Source organism: Camelus bactrianus, chromosome 19, assembly GCF_048773025.1.
Source record: "Camelus bactrianus isolate YW-2024 breed Bactrian camel chromosome 19, ASM4877302v1, whole genome shotgun sequence".
NCBI classification, from domain to species: domain Eukaryota; kingdom Metazoa; phylum Chordata; class Mammalia; order Artiodactyla; family Camelidae; genus Camelus; species Camelus bactrianus.
In genome coordinates this window covers 20640069-20654234 of record NC_133557.1, presented here as the reverse complement: position 1 = coordinate 20654234, position 14166 = coordinate 20640069, and positions in this window count along the sequence as shown.

Sequence of the window (14166 nt, the reverse complement as noted above, 5' to 3'; positions counted from 1 at the left end):
AGCCATCTGCAGAGAGAAATCCAGTTAGACCTTGTATAATAAGTTCCTGACAATCTTGCCGAGGACGCTGGGTCATAAAAGTCTCCTGGTTTTATCGCCGGTAACAGACACGGAGTGAAATTAAGTTGTCTTATCAAATTTAGATAATATATATCCCTCTAGAGTAGACGGCTCCGTATGGGGCTTTCATGGTATGAGCTCAGAAGGGGGACGGGGAGCGGAGGCGCATTCCTAGGGATGGGGCATAGGGTGGGGGCCGTGCTGGGGAGCCTAGCAGGACTGGCGGGCAGGAGGACAGAGTTACTGGCATCCCAGGCCTCGATGTCAGCCAGGCCTGAATTTGGGACCTGGCATTTTCGTTTCCATGCTAGGTGAACTTAGACAACTTCCTTTACTTCTTAAGCCCTCAGCTTTTTCATCTGTAAAGTGGGCATGACAATCATAGTGCCTGCTTCCTGGGTTGATGTGAAATTTAAATGAGACACTCCACACAACAGGCTTAGCCCAGTGCATGGCATGCGGTGAGCACTTAATACGTGCTGTCTGTAATTTGGGAATGGGAGACGGGGAACACAGGCTGGCCACTGATATTTTTCTGGTTCGTTTTCTTCCCATTTTACGGGTAGGGAAATTGAGATAGGGAGTAAGTAGACAGTGGTCACACAGCAGAGGGGGTTTCCAAGTCACCCCTTCAGGACTGAGCCATCCCAACTCTGTCCCACCCCAACGTGGGCCTCCTAAGGGAGGTTGCCACTTTCTCCTCTGCCTGCAGTCCCCCCATTCAGGGTCTTGCCCCAGCGAATGAACAGACAAGCACGGAGGGAAGCCTGGCCGTCCCTTTGTTGGTGAAATGGACCCCCAGAACATGGCCTGATGTCAGACTTCCAGGCCTGCCCAGCTGGTCCTGGAAAACTTGTCCCACTGTCCCAGGAGGGGGCTGTCACGCTCCAAACCAGCGTCTGCCTGATGGAATTGAGCTGCCTTTCTCCCACAGCTGGGATTCTCTCTGTGGCAAACCCCGCATTTTGGCATACCTCCAGTGATGGAGAGCTCATGACCTTAGCGGGCCATCGTGCCATTTCTGCAGCCTGGATTTAAGACAAACTCCACCCATTCTAAACTAAGACTCATTCATTCTAGAACCATACTTTGCCACCACAGCTTTCTTTCAGCACAGCCTGAGTGCATGTGAGATTGTGTAGGTTAATGGCTTTCTCTGTGTGTGTACCACGCTGTGAGTTCTAAGGGGAGAGGAAACTGGACTGACAGCTCTGTGTTCCCAAGAGACACACAATAGGACTTAATAATAATAATAATAATAATAATAATAATAATAATAATAATAATAATAATAATAATAGCTAACTTTTACTGAGCACATACTTTGTGTCAGGCATGAGTTACTTGCATTAACTCATTTGATTATTATAATAATGCAAGATGCTGTTACCATTATTAAGCCCAACTTACAGAGAGGAAACCTGAGGCCCAGAGTGGTGAGGTAACTTGCCCAAGGTCACACAGCCAGGACCTAGTAGAGCCAAGGTTCGAATGCAGGCCACGTGAGTCCAGAGCTATTTCTCTTATCTCCCGGGCATTCCTAAAGATTATTTGGGATGAAGGAAGGAAAAGAAAATAGAAAGGACAGACCCAGGGATGTATGTCCATCTCTTCCAAGTAGACCGGGCTCCTGGAGGGCAGGAATTATATATTACTCATCTCTCTCACCCCCAGCAACTAACATGGTGCTTGGCAAACATTAGGTGCTCAATAAATGTTTGTTAAATGATTGTTTATTCCTCATAGGTATACTTTTCTCCCCCACTCCCAGGAGCCCTTGGCTCAGGAACTGAATTCATCTCTATAGAGCTGTTACTAACCCATTCTGTGTGGATTAGGAAAAAGCAGGCACGTTCCCATGCACATAGCTTGGCGAGCTAATGGCCCATTGTGCCAAAAAAGAAGAAAAGTCGTCTTCCTCTGGTACCAGGGGTCCCAGGTTGACAAGTGGAGCCCCACTCTCCCAGGGATGAAACTTTGTGTAGCACACAACCTGAAGAACTGTGCGTGGAAATCCTGTTCTGGCTCCCTGGGGTGCAGCACTGAGCCTGAATGTGCAATAGGCACTGTTTGTTGAATGACTATCTGTCAGTATTTGCCTCTCTCCTACCCTGTTTCACCCTTAGCCAGTCTGAGCCCCAGGAGAACGATTGGTGGAAGAGCCACCAGCTGGGTGTCATGCAGCCATGGTGCTGTTGGGGGAGTTTGCAGACATAAGAGGGACAGACAGGGTCAGGCATAATTGGTAAATATTTGTCTATCTAATCAGAGGGCCTTTTAATTAGCAATTTCATCCTTGCAACTGTTTTTTTTTTTTCTTTCTGCGGGAAGTCAATTAAATGTAACAGATGGAGGAGAACATGGGGGTTTCCTTGTCTCCCACCATCTGTCCCATCCCACCACCACCCGCAGCTGCACTCACACCTCATTGGTGGAGCTGCCTGCCAGCCACCAGAGGAGGGTGGGGCTAGGGGGACTGGTCTCTGATCCCCAGGAAGCCCACCTTGATGCCCCCAGTCTCCCTGGCTACCTGGCACATCCAAGCTGATCCTGTCAGGGCGACCCCAGGTCCTGAGACCCTTTGACAGCTGGGGAATCTCCCCTTCCTGCCTGCCCAGGGGCCAGTGTCGTGGAAGGTGTGCATGTTTTAGCTCTCACAGCAGGCTTGCCAGAGTCCCCATCCAGAGGAGACTCTTGATTTAGTGCAACAAATCTTTATTCCGTATCTGCTCTCTGCCAGGCAATGTGTTGGGCACTGGGGACATAAATCGGGCAGTCCCTGGCCTTCAGGGATTTGTAGCCTATCGGAGAAGACAATCATTCACTCACTTAGTCTCTAAATGTTTATTAAGCAGCATGTGTGTGCCACGCTCCGTGCTGGGCCCTGAGGACACGATGATGAATCCAATCATTCCCTGACTTTAAATAACTGTTAAGCAGAGGAGACAGGCACGTAAATTCATACACTTGAAAAGTATTTATTGAGCGTCTACATGAACTGTTCTGGCTGTTGAGTACACAGCAGTGAACAGCACAAAGTTCGTGTCCTTTCTAGTAGGAGGGCAGGCAGTAAACAGATGGATGTGTAATGCCAGGGGTGATCAGTGATTTGAAGCAAAAATAACCATAATATTGTATAGTGGGGAATCTAACTGAGCTCTGAAATTAGAAACCCAGAGTTCTTGGCAGGGCCAGCAAGGGCCCTGACCACGGTCACCTGATCACTTTCTCTCCAAGATCATTTCTTGCCACTCCCCAGCTCTGGGGCTAAATTCCAACCACATCCACCTTCTGGTGACTCCCTCCAACCTGCTGCGCTCTGTTCTGAGGCTTTCGCCCAGTCTGTTCCCTCTGCCTGCCACACTCTTCCCCCTGTTCTTTGCCAGGCTTAGCTCCACAGCTGAAACATCCCCTCCATCCCCTCTGGATCTCTCAGGCTGTGTTAGTTCCTTCCACTGCATTTCTGCAGCCCCAGTGCTCCCTGCAGCCCCAACTCTTCTTCCAGCTTGGTTGTTGCCCCGTATTCCTGTGTCTTCCTCATCCTGTCTGGGAGCCAGCCTGGGGCCCAGACTGTGTCTGTCTCACTCCTCTGCACTGTATCACCGGCACCAGACAGCGCCTGGCATGTGCCTCAGTACCTATCAATCCCAGCGATATTGATTGGATCATATTAAACCAGCTAGAAAAAAGGAGAAGGGGCATCCCAGTCAGGGCCCAAGATTTCTAAGGCAAGGCAGCTTGAAAGATTCCTAAGTGTTTCTGAAATAGGGAGCAGCCCAATGTGGCCAGATTAAGGAGAAGAGCAGTGTACAAAGCTGGAGTTAAGCCTTGAATGTTAAACTACAATGTCTAGACTTTATCCTTGTAAGCCTATAAGCCAAATTCAATCTCTCACACTCCTCTCCCATGATTTTGCCAGAGATCCATGTGTTTCTGTACTACTGTTGGCTTTTTTCTTTCAATGATCACTTTTTTACTTTATTTTTTCAATAATGGCTTTATTGAGATAGAATTCACATAGCATAAAATTCATCATTTTCAAGTGTACATTTCAGTGGTTTTTTTTAGCATACTCAGAGTTGTACAACCATCACCACCATCTAATTTCAGAACATTTTCATCATCCCAAAAGAAATCCTGTACGCATTATCAGTCATTTCCCATTTCTCACCTCCCCACCCCAGCCTCCCTGACAAGCACTAATCTGGTTTGTCTGTTTATTTCTGTGGATTTACCCATTCTGGACATTTCATATAAATGGAATCATAATATATGACCTTTTGTGACTGACTTTGTTCAATTATCAGACTGGTTTTAAGATCCATCCTTTTTATTGCTGAATAATATTCCACTGCATAGATATACCACATTCATCAGTTGATGGACATTTGAGTTGATTCCACTTTTTGGCTCTTTTGAACAATGCTGCTGTCAACACTCATGTACAAGTTTCTATGTGGATGAATGTTTTCAATTCACTTAGATATACACCTGGGAGAAAAATTGCTGGGTTATATGGTAACCCCATGTTTAAATTTTTGAGGAAGAGAAACTGCCAAACCATTTCCAAAGTGGCTGTACCATTTTACAATCCCACCAGAAGTAGATGAGCATTCCAGTTTCTCCACATCTTTGCTAACACTTGTTATGGTCTTTTGCATTTTAGCCATCCTAGTAGCTAAATTCTAATGGGCTTAAAATAGCATCTCATTGTGGTTTGATTCGCATTTTCTAATGACTGATGATGTTGAGCATCTTTTCATGTGCTTATGGGCCATTTGTATGTTCCCTTTGGAGAGAAAGGTGTATTCAAATTCTTTGCCCATTTTCAATTGTGTTATTTGTCTTTTTATTGTTGAGTTATAAGAGTTCTTTAGATATTCTGGATACAAGTCTCTTATAAGATCGTTTTTGCTTTATTCCTACAAGGAAAGATTATAGCAGTATCAAAAATGGGGGGGAAAAACAGTGAGAGCTGTCATAAATCAAAGGTGATTGTAAAAATATATACAATTCATTAATTCAAGAAACAAAAACTTCATAATCATCTCCAATGATCCAGGCACTATTCTTGGCATTGGGGGCATAGCAATGAACCAGACCATTAAAGTTACTACCAAACATTTCACTAACTAAAGTTCTTGGTTTCTAATTATATGGAGAAAAGCAAAAACCAAACAAAGGAAACAAATAAAAAAGAAAACCCATGCTCTGCTGCGCTTGAAGAGACAGATGCAGTCATGTCTGGGGATGACTCAGCTATTAGATGGTCAGGGAAGGCCTCTTGAGGAGGTGACCCTCGAGCTGACAGCTTAGGGAAGGGAAGATACCGAGCTTGCAAAGATCAAGGGGAGAAGGTTCCTGGACAGAGGGAATAAATGGAACTGAGCTTGGTGTGCCTGGAACAGAGTGGGTGACGGGGAGAGTCATATGGGATGAAGTGGGAGAAACAGACAGAAAAAGTCCCCGGTAATATGAGGTGTAATAAACCAGAGCAAAGGACTTGGGTTTTTGTAAGCACACGGGAATCCCCTTTGAGACTTTCAAGCAGTAGAGACACATCATCGGATTGTTTTTAAAAGCCCTTCTGGCAGCGGTGTGGTGGATCGTGGGGATGCAAGGTGGACGCAGCAGGACCAGTGCGGAGATTACTGTTACAGGCAGGCAAAGGATGATGATGGCTTGGGCCAGGGCAAGAAGCAACAGAGGGAAGTGACAGTTTCAGAATATGTTCTGCAGGTAAAGTTGACAGACATGGCTGGTGGATTGGATAGGACAGGCAAGGAAGAGAGAGGAACCAGGGATAGGTCCTAGATGTTTAAGCATCTCCTCAACAGGGAGGGCAGGAGTGGAGACAGAGATGTGGGGGTAACTCAAGCTCCATTTTGGACTTTTAAGGAGAAATGCCTATTGGACATCCAAGTGGTGATGTAGAGAAAGCAGCTGGACATTTCTCTGAGTCTGGAGAGATGGATTTGGGAATCACTGGTGGTGTTGAAGTCCACAGGACTGGATAGAGTCCCGAGAGAAGAAGGGGGCCAATGGCACACCAGCTTTAGAGCACTGGCCCTAGAGGAGAATCTTAAAGTGGAGATTGGGGAAGAGCAGCTAGCGAAGAGGATGCAAAGAAGAAAGCATGGAGTTGAGGACCCAAGAGGAGAGGTGTTTTGAGAAGAAGGAAATGGTTGGCAAAATCTTGTTGGAAAACACATCCGTGTTACTGAGTTCTAACAGAGGCAGTTGCTTGCTGATGGCTCTGAGTCTGAGCCTGATCTCTCTTTGGTAAAAGGTGTGAAAGACAAACCACTACCAAACTGAAATGTCCTCCTTGGCATTGAAAGAGAACTGGAAAGTTCCCAAAGACCACAGATCATGTACCACCCAAGACCCCCACATCCCTGGGTTCTCCTAGTGCACATGGAGAGCCATTTCTGCAGGCAAAAGGGAGTCATTGAAGGCTGTGGACAAGGGCGTGTCATGGTCAAATTGGCGGGCTGGGGAATGGGCTAGAGAAGGAGAAACTGGGCAGGAAGAGCAGAGAGGTAGGGAGCCCTGAAAAGAGATGTGAGGTCTAGACTAAAGCAGAGGAACCTAGAGATTGTCAGGAGGTCCCCTGAAGCCGCTGCTTAACCCCTCAAGTCTCAGAGCCAGCACCTATATTCCCACCTTACTTTCTGTTCTTCCCAAGTCCTACCTCCTCCCCAGCTCTCTCTGACCCCCGCAAGCCCCCATCCATTCCCATTCTGCCCCACACCTAACACACAATGTTAGAATTTACTGAGTGCTTACTATGTGCCATTCAATCCTCAAACCCCTCCACTTCACAGATGAAAAAACTGCAGCACAGAGAGGGCTAACAAGTGGCCCAAGATCACACAGTAAAGATTCAAACCAAGGGGCTCTGAATAAAGTTCGTGTTACAGTGATGGAGAAAATGGAACCCAACCCCCTGTCTCTGAAGGAAGCCCTTTGTTAGTGACCCACTCCTTGCATACCTCCAGTGATGGGCATTTCACCACCTCTCAGGGCAGTCTGCTTTGCTGGTCAGGTTGATTTGTAAATCTTTCTTTTTCTGTCCCTACAGTCTGTCTCCCTAGAACTTCTCCCCACTGGAGAGGCAGCAGAGGGCTGGGGGCTGGCATGGATGGTGCATAAAGGTAGAAGGAGGGCTCTGAGGTCAAGCCAACCTGGATGAGCATCCCTTGCCCACTCTGAGCGTCTGTTTCCTCATTTAGGAGGTTGGCTGATGATAAAACCTGCCTCCGGGTTGTACGGATTGAGTGGCAGATGCTCAGTCCATCACCAGGCCCACCGAGAGCTCTGGGTAGGTGGGAGCTGCTAGGGTCATGGTCATATCTGCTCTGTATAGTCTGCCCCCACCATCCCCGGGGACCCTGGCTGTCAGTCCAGGTCCTCAGCCTAGGCCCTGCTGTGGTTCGTCCCTGGCCCATCCCTGGGCTCCCCTCTCTGCCCCAGGCTGCCTGCCCTCCTGCGGCTCAGGTGAACCCAGCTGCACCTGCTCCCTAATCAGGATGCCAGGGGCCCCCCAACCCCCACCCCCCTGCAGGGCCCCAGGAGGCTCCTCACTAATTCCTCTTCCTCAATCAGCCAGTGCTCTCAGAGCCTCTCAACTGATTGTCCCTTTGTTCCCTGCCAGGCCAGTGCCGCCTCCAGGGCCCAGCTCTCCCCAGACGGCTCTTTGGGTGCCCTGCCCACCCCCTACCCCCTGCTCTGTCATTTAGGTTGTGTCTGGGTCTGCAGGCTTCTGAGGAGGCTGGGGTGCAGTATGACTGGGGCATGTACAAACAAAACCACCGGGAGTGTGTGGTTGTGCACACATACACACACACACACACACACACACACACAAAAGAAGTATCAACACAGGAGCAGGAAGCAGAGCACATCTTTTTAAAGGACGTCCACATTAACCAGGAAAACACACATACACACTTTGGGAGACAAGAAGGCACAAATATAAACCACCCAGGGACATCCACACACAGTCCAGCAGGTGCTCCATCCGCTCCAGCCTGTATTTCAGCTCCCACCACCCCTCTGCTGCCAGGCCCCTCCCCACTTCTTAACTCCATGGATGGGTTAGTTAATGCCCAAGGCCCTCAGCCCTAGTGAGCACAGATAACAACGCAAATCTCATTTCCAGAGCGTCTGTGTCTGGCTCCCACCCCCACCCCGCTGCCTCGGGGCTGCGCTCACACACCAGGCCCCCCACCTGGCCCAAAACATCAATAGGTGCTGATGGCCTGGCTTCTGGCCTTTATCATCCCCCAAAGTCGCTGTGCCCCTTCCTGGCAGATGGGAGGCCCAGGGCGGGGGAGGGAGGAGGGCCCATCCTGCCTTGTGACACCCCCCCACCCCAGAGCCTTAACACACACCGTTTCCAACAGGAAAAGCTGGCCTTGCTCAGGAGACCAGATGATCACATCCTAGTCGGCTGGCTGCGTCCTCTTCTGCCTCAGTGCATGGAGGGGTCCCCTGAGAGCTGGAGGGTGGGAGGGGAGGCAAGAGGGCTCTGGCACTCTGGGCTGGATGAGTCCCTGTGTGCCCTGCAGCCCTCGGCTCACCCCCTGACTCAATGGCCCAAATACCAGCGGTCACACAGGTCTTTGGGGAGAGGACCCAGGCGCTGCTGGCCAGAGAGGAGACAGAGGGAGCACAGGGCTTTGGAGACCTGCTGCCTCAAACCCTTGCCCTTTTCAACTGAAACACACCATCCTGTTATAGGGGATGTGAAAATACTGAACTAGACTTGACCCTTGAACAACACGGGTTTGAACTGCACAGGTCCACTTATATGCAGATTTTTTTCAATAAATGCATACTACGGTACCATACAATCCAGGATCGGTTTAATCTTTGGATTAGGAGCTGTGCGTATGGAAGGCCAACTGTAGTTGTATGTGGATTTTCCACTGCACTTCTAACCCTCCATGTTATCCGACGGTCAACTGTACTTCCAAACATGTTGCTAACTTGATGCTGCCCCAAGCTCTTCAAGTAGCCCCAACCCACTTGTCCCCTCCCTGACTCTCTCCTCATTCCAAGAAACTGAAGAGTTAACACCTGGCACAGCAGGGGGCCTCCAAGGACCCTGTCCCTCTGAGGTCCCTTCTCATTGGTCCTTGCCCATGATTACAGGTCAGCAACTAAAGATGTGGCGCATCCTCCAGGACCACAGTCCTGACCCTGATTCTGTTGCCCCTACTTCTCACCCTGGACCCAACCCCTCCCCCGATGCAGCTGCCTGCCCAGTTCGCCCTGCCTCTCTCTCTCTGACTGGGGGAGTCTGAAGCACAGGTGACTCAGGGCCTCCTCACAGCCGAAGGGTCCTGCATCCAGCCCTGTGGGTAAGAGTCTTATTGGGCAAGGGCTTCAAAGGAGAGTTGGAGGAATGGAATAGATGGAATAGAGCCGCCCCACAAAGACCTCAAAGGGAAGGAAGGTCAGCAGTCCCCTCTCTGGGTCTGGCCAAGGGAGAGTGGCAGTGGCCCTCCCACCTGAGCCCCAGTTTCCTCTGCCGCTGGCACCCTTGCTGCCCCATCCTGCTAGTCCCTCCATCATCTGTAGATTTATTTCACAATAATTTCATTTCATCCCTCACTATGAGGGATGAGCCAGCAAGGTGATTGGGGACTCTGTGTTGGGCTCATAAATTTGCTGCCCTGCTATGAAGCCCCCATGAAGTCCCCTGGGGGGGGTAGATAGAGGGTAGATGGAGGCAGGTGAGTGTGATGGGCTCTCACCCACCTTTTCCTGTCACCCTTGCTGGGGACAGGAGAGGGGGCCGCACTTGCAGGGGAAACGGGGAATTTCCCTGCCCTAGAACTGCCAAGGGTTCTCTCTACATTCATTACAAGCAAGGCTGATTATCACTTGTTACGCAGGTAGACCCACCGTCCCCTGCCCCTCACCAGCTCCCAGCCAGGAGGGGAGGCCATCTCCTGGGTGGGCACTGGAGCTGGCTGAGGGGAAAGGGGACGAGGAGCCGGGTCTAATGCCCCCTCCTTCCTCTCACTTGTCAGCGGGAGGCTTTGCGCTGGGTGGGGAGTGGGAAGCTTGTGAACAGCTAGCGCCTTTCAGGAGGGAAAAGCATGCATGCACACACACACACACACACACACACACACACACACAAACACACGCAGAATAGTAGCACGCCCACACTAACACCTGCTGGAGAAGAGATCACAAACACGATAGCAGAATCAAAGCCACATAGGAGAAAGAAGCACGGGATTTGGAATCCAGAGGAGCCAGGAATTGGATACTGGCTGTGCTGTGTTTCCTAGGGCCACTTACTCAACCTTTCTGAGCCTCACCGGGTTCAGCTGCAAGGATAACCATACCCCCTCCAAGGGTTGTTGTCAGGATCAAATGAGATAGTGTGTGAGAAGTGCCTGCACATAAATGGCAGAATCACTGCTTGCTACACACACACACACACCCCTGCCCTCACCTTTCTGTATCTCCCCATAGCTTCACCTCTGCCCTCCAGGAGCTGCCCAGAATAGACCCCCACCTGGGGCCATATTCAGGTCTTCTTCCTTCACCTCCCCCAGCCCACCACCAGAGCAGAGACTCAGGGAACTAAGGTTTAAACCAGTGGTTTTTCAGTCCTGGTTGAATGTTAGAATCACCAGGAATCTCTAAAAATATACCGAAGCCTGAACTGCTACCATCACACCCCCTACCCCACGAACATTTTAATTTGTCGGGAATGAGATTCGGGTCATTCTCAGTATTAGGAGCTCAAGCTTGGTAGCCAGACAGGACGGAGCCCTGGCTCTGCCCCACGCTGCTGGCTCTCTGATGGGGAGGAATCCCTTCCCCTCTCTGGGCCTCAGTGTTCCCCTCTTGGAGAACACGCACCCCTCACCCCAGGAGGGCTGCGGGCATCGGTCTTCAGCGTGGGGTCTGGCCCTGGTCGTGCGCTCAGGGAGCCGGCTGGGTCCCCTCAGCTCCAGGTGGGACTGGGGTTTCTCGCCGTCCACCCCCACCCCAGCACGTCCCCTCCAGGCACTGCTGTGCCCTCCTGCCGCTCTCCATATGAATCCTTAGCCCCCTGCCTTCCTCAGGCTGAAGGCTCAGCATTTCATCTCCCCGGGGGGCCCCACCCCCCCATTAACCCTTCCCAGGGTCCAGGGTGGGATCAGGCCTGCAATTAGATTCACACAAGAACTGGTTTCTCCTCGGGACCCTGGCTTCCCAGATGGGAGTGGGGACCCAGGAGAGGCAGCTCTGATCCTGATCCCCCCCCCACTCCTGCCTAATTAGTATTCCAAGGAGAGCTGGCTCCACAGGCCCCAGGATTTGTTTGCCAGCCGGCCAGTTCCCTGTCTCCCCAGTTCAGAGTGAGTAATTCTGTCCCTCCCAGGCCCATTTAAGGGAGTGAATAATTAGTTACATTCAATTAGGCCTCTTGCTGCCACTGTGGCTCCTGCCTGCCTCACTTGGGGGGACACGCGCACTAATGAGATGGCACATGTCTGACACCTGGGAGCAACTGTTAAACACTGGTGACCCCCTACCCCCGCCGCAGGGGGCCGAAGGCTTTGACGGGGTGGAGAGGGCTGGATGCTGGGGAGGAGCGGAGAGGAGGAAGGCAGGAGGGTGGGGTGTAGGCACCTTGGATGCAGGAAGGGACTCAAGAGGAAAAGGGGAGAGAAGCCACCTAAATGTCCATCAATATGGAGCCCTTATGTGAATCAGGCTCCAGGCAGACAATGGAATCCTATGCAACAATTAAAAAGCGTGTTGTTAATCTATATTTATTGGCAGATGTCTGCGTATACAGCCAAGCAAAGAGGGCTGCTTACAAAACAGTGTATGTAATAATAGCTCAAGTTTAGAAAATATTTTGGGCACAGAAAACAAGTCTGGAAAGACCTGTAGCTTGTGGGTGGCAGGGGCAGTGGGGAGGCTAAAGGTGGGCTTATTTTCCTGTGTGCTGCTTGGTTGGGGGGCAAGGTGTGATGGCTAGGTGTGACTTTCGTGATCAGCCAGAACAATAGTACGCGTTCAAGAGAACAAGGGTGAGGTGGAAGGGCTGGGAGAAGGGAAAGGAGGTGGTTGGTTAGGGAGCTAAGCAGAATGCAGGGATGGGAGGGGATGGGCAGAGACTGCAGAGGGTGGGAGGGAGTCCTGGAGAGAAGAGGAGGCAGGGAACTAGTTCGGTGCCAAGGCCCAGCGGGATGTGCCAGGGATGTGCCAGTTGACAGGGAGAGAGGCAGAGTCTCAGGGACTGGGAGAGGGGACTGGAATAGAGGAGAGGGGCCCTCCACCCCCAGTCCCCCATTCACTGCCCCCGTCTGTTTGGGCAAAACCTGCTCACTGACTTTACTGAGCCCGCCCCCACAGCAGTGCCACCTGTCCCAGAGGAGCCCCCCTCCTGAGCTTCCCCCATCCCCCAGACTCCAAAACCACAGCATGGGTTTTTTTCTTTTTCTTTCTTTCATTTTTAAATTTTTTTTACAAATTAAAACTGTATCTCCCCACCCCTGCAGGTGGGTTTGTAATTTTCTGTGCCAGGATCACTCTTGGGGAGAGAAATCCTTCGGGGCAGAGTCTTTAATAACTTCTGCTGCCCAAGGAATCGACTGCAGGGCCCTGAAGGCTCAGGGGGAGGGTACATGAGTCCATGCCTGGGAGACTGGGATGGGGGAGTGTCCTAGAATTAAGAGGACATCTTCACCCAGCTCAGCCCGAGCCCCTCAGTCCTCGGGCGGGCGTCAATGCTTTAGGTCCTGTTAACCAGGGTTGCAGGGTGGAGCCTAACCCCCAGGAGCTCTCTCCAGCCTCCCAGCTGGGGTGCAGAAAAAAGAGACTACCTGCTTAGGACATGTTGCCTAACTTGGTTCTGGACACTTCCAAGGCCTCAGTTTCCCCATATAGAAAACAAAATTGTCAGACACAATGAAATTCCCAGTCTCTTTTAATTCCAGTCGTCTGTGACATGCTTTCTTGGGCTCTCACGGAGTTTTAATTGGGGGATTGGTAGCATTTAAACATTGGGAGATTTCACATTGAAATCTGGATTCCCAGCAATACACAAATCTCATTCCTTCATGGCAGCCATTGGAAGGAATCCATAGACGCTGCCCCCACCCCAAGATGGGCAGAGCCTCACCACTTTGCCAGTCTGTGCCGTCCTGACTCCTCCTGAACTGGGCTGCCTCACTTTTTAGCTCCTGTGCGCTGGTGTGTTTGCCACCCCTGCCCTAGAGATGGGCTGTTCCTGCCTTGGGCCTTCCCTCTGCCCTGGGCACACTGTCTTTTAATGGCCTGATAACATGTCTGGTTTTTTTTACTTGATGAGTGGGTAGGAACCACAGGCTTTCGGATCAACCTAGTTAGGTGCAAATTCCAGCTCTAATTCTTCGGACCTTAGTAAGTCATTTAGCCTCTGAGCCCCGTCTGTAAAATAGGCATTAGAAGAGACTGTACTGCCTTATGCAGAGTTGTCATATGGACTCAGAAATGCATGTGAAATTCTTAGCACCGTGCCCAGCACACAGTGAGTACTCAGTTCATCCGTGTTCATAGTGGTGTCACTGCACAACCTTAGCTCGAGGGGAGGCCACAGTAGGAATGCAGTTGATGCTTGTTAAATGAAGGAAGCAGTGGAGAGGGAGATCTGGGGAACGGATGAAATTGTAGAGTAGAGGTTACAGGAGGCTCAGGCTGATGGCCAAGGGAAGAAATGAGAATCTGCAAAAATCAGCTGCCAGGGTCTTCGGACATTAATTTGGCGCCACCTTCTGGCTTACGTGAACCTCACACCCACCCATTCATCCACCAGCCAGAGCAGACCCTACAACACTGGGCTCATCCTCTTCTTTTTAGAATTGACAAGACCCTTAGAACTTATAGGACCAAACTTTCATCACATCTAGAGGGGAAAAAAGTCCAGAACCAGAGAGCAACTTTCCCAAGGTCACACAGAAAGTTCCAGGTTGAGCTCCGCTGAGAACCCAGAACTTGCTACAACTGCCAAGAATAACCCTTTTCCTTTGTCGGTGATGCCAAGACACACAAAATTGTACCTTTTCATGCCTGACTTCTGCTGACTCTTAGGGGGAACTTCTC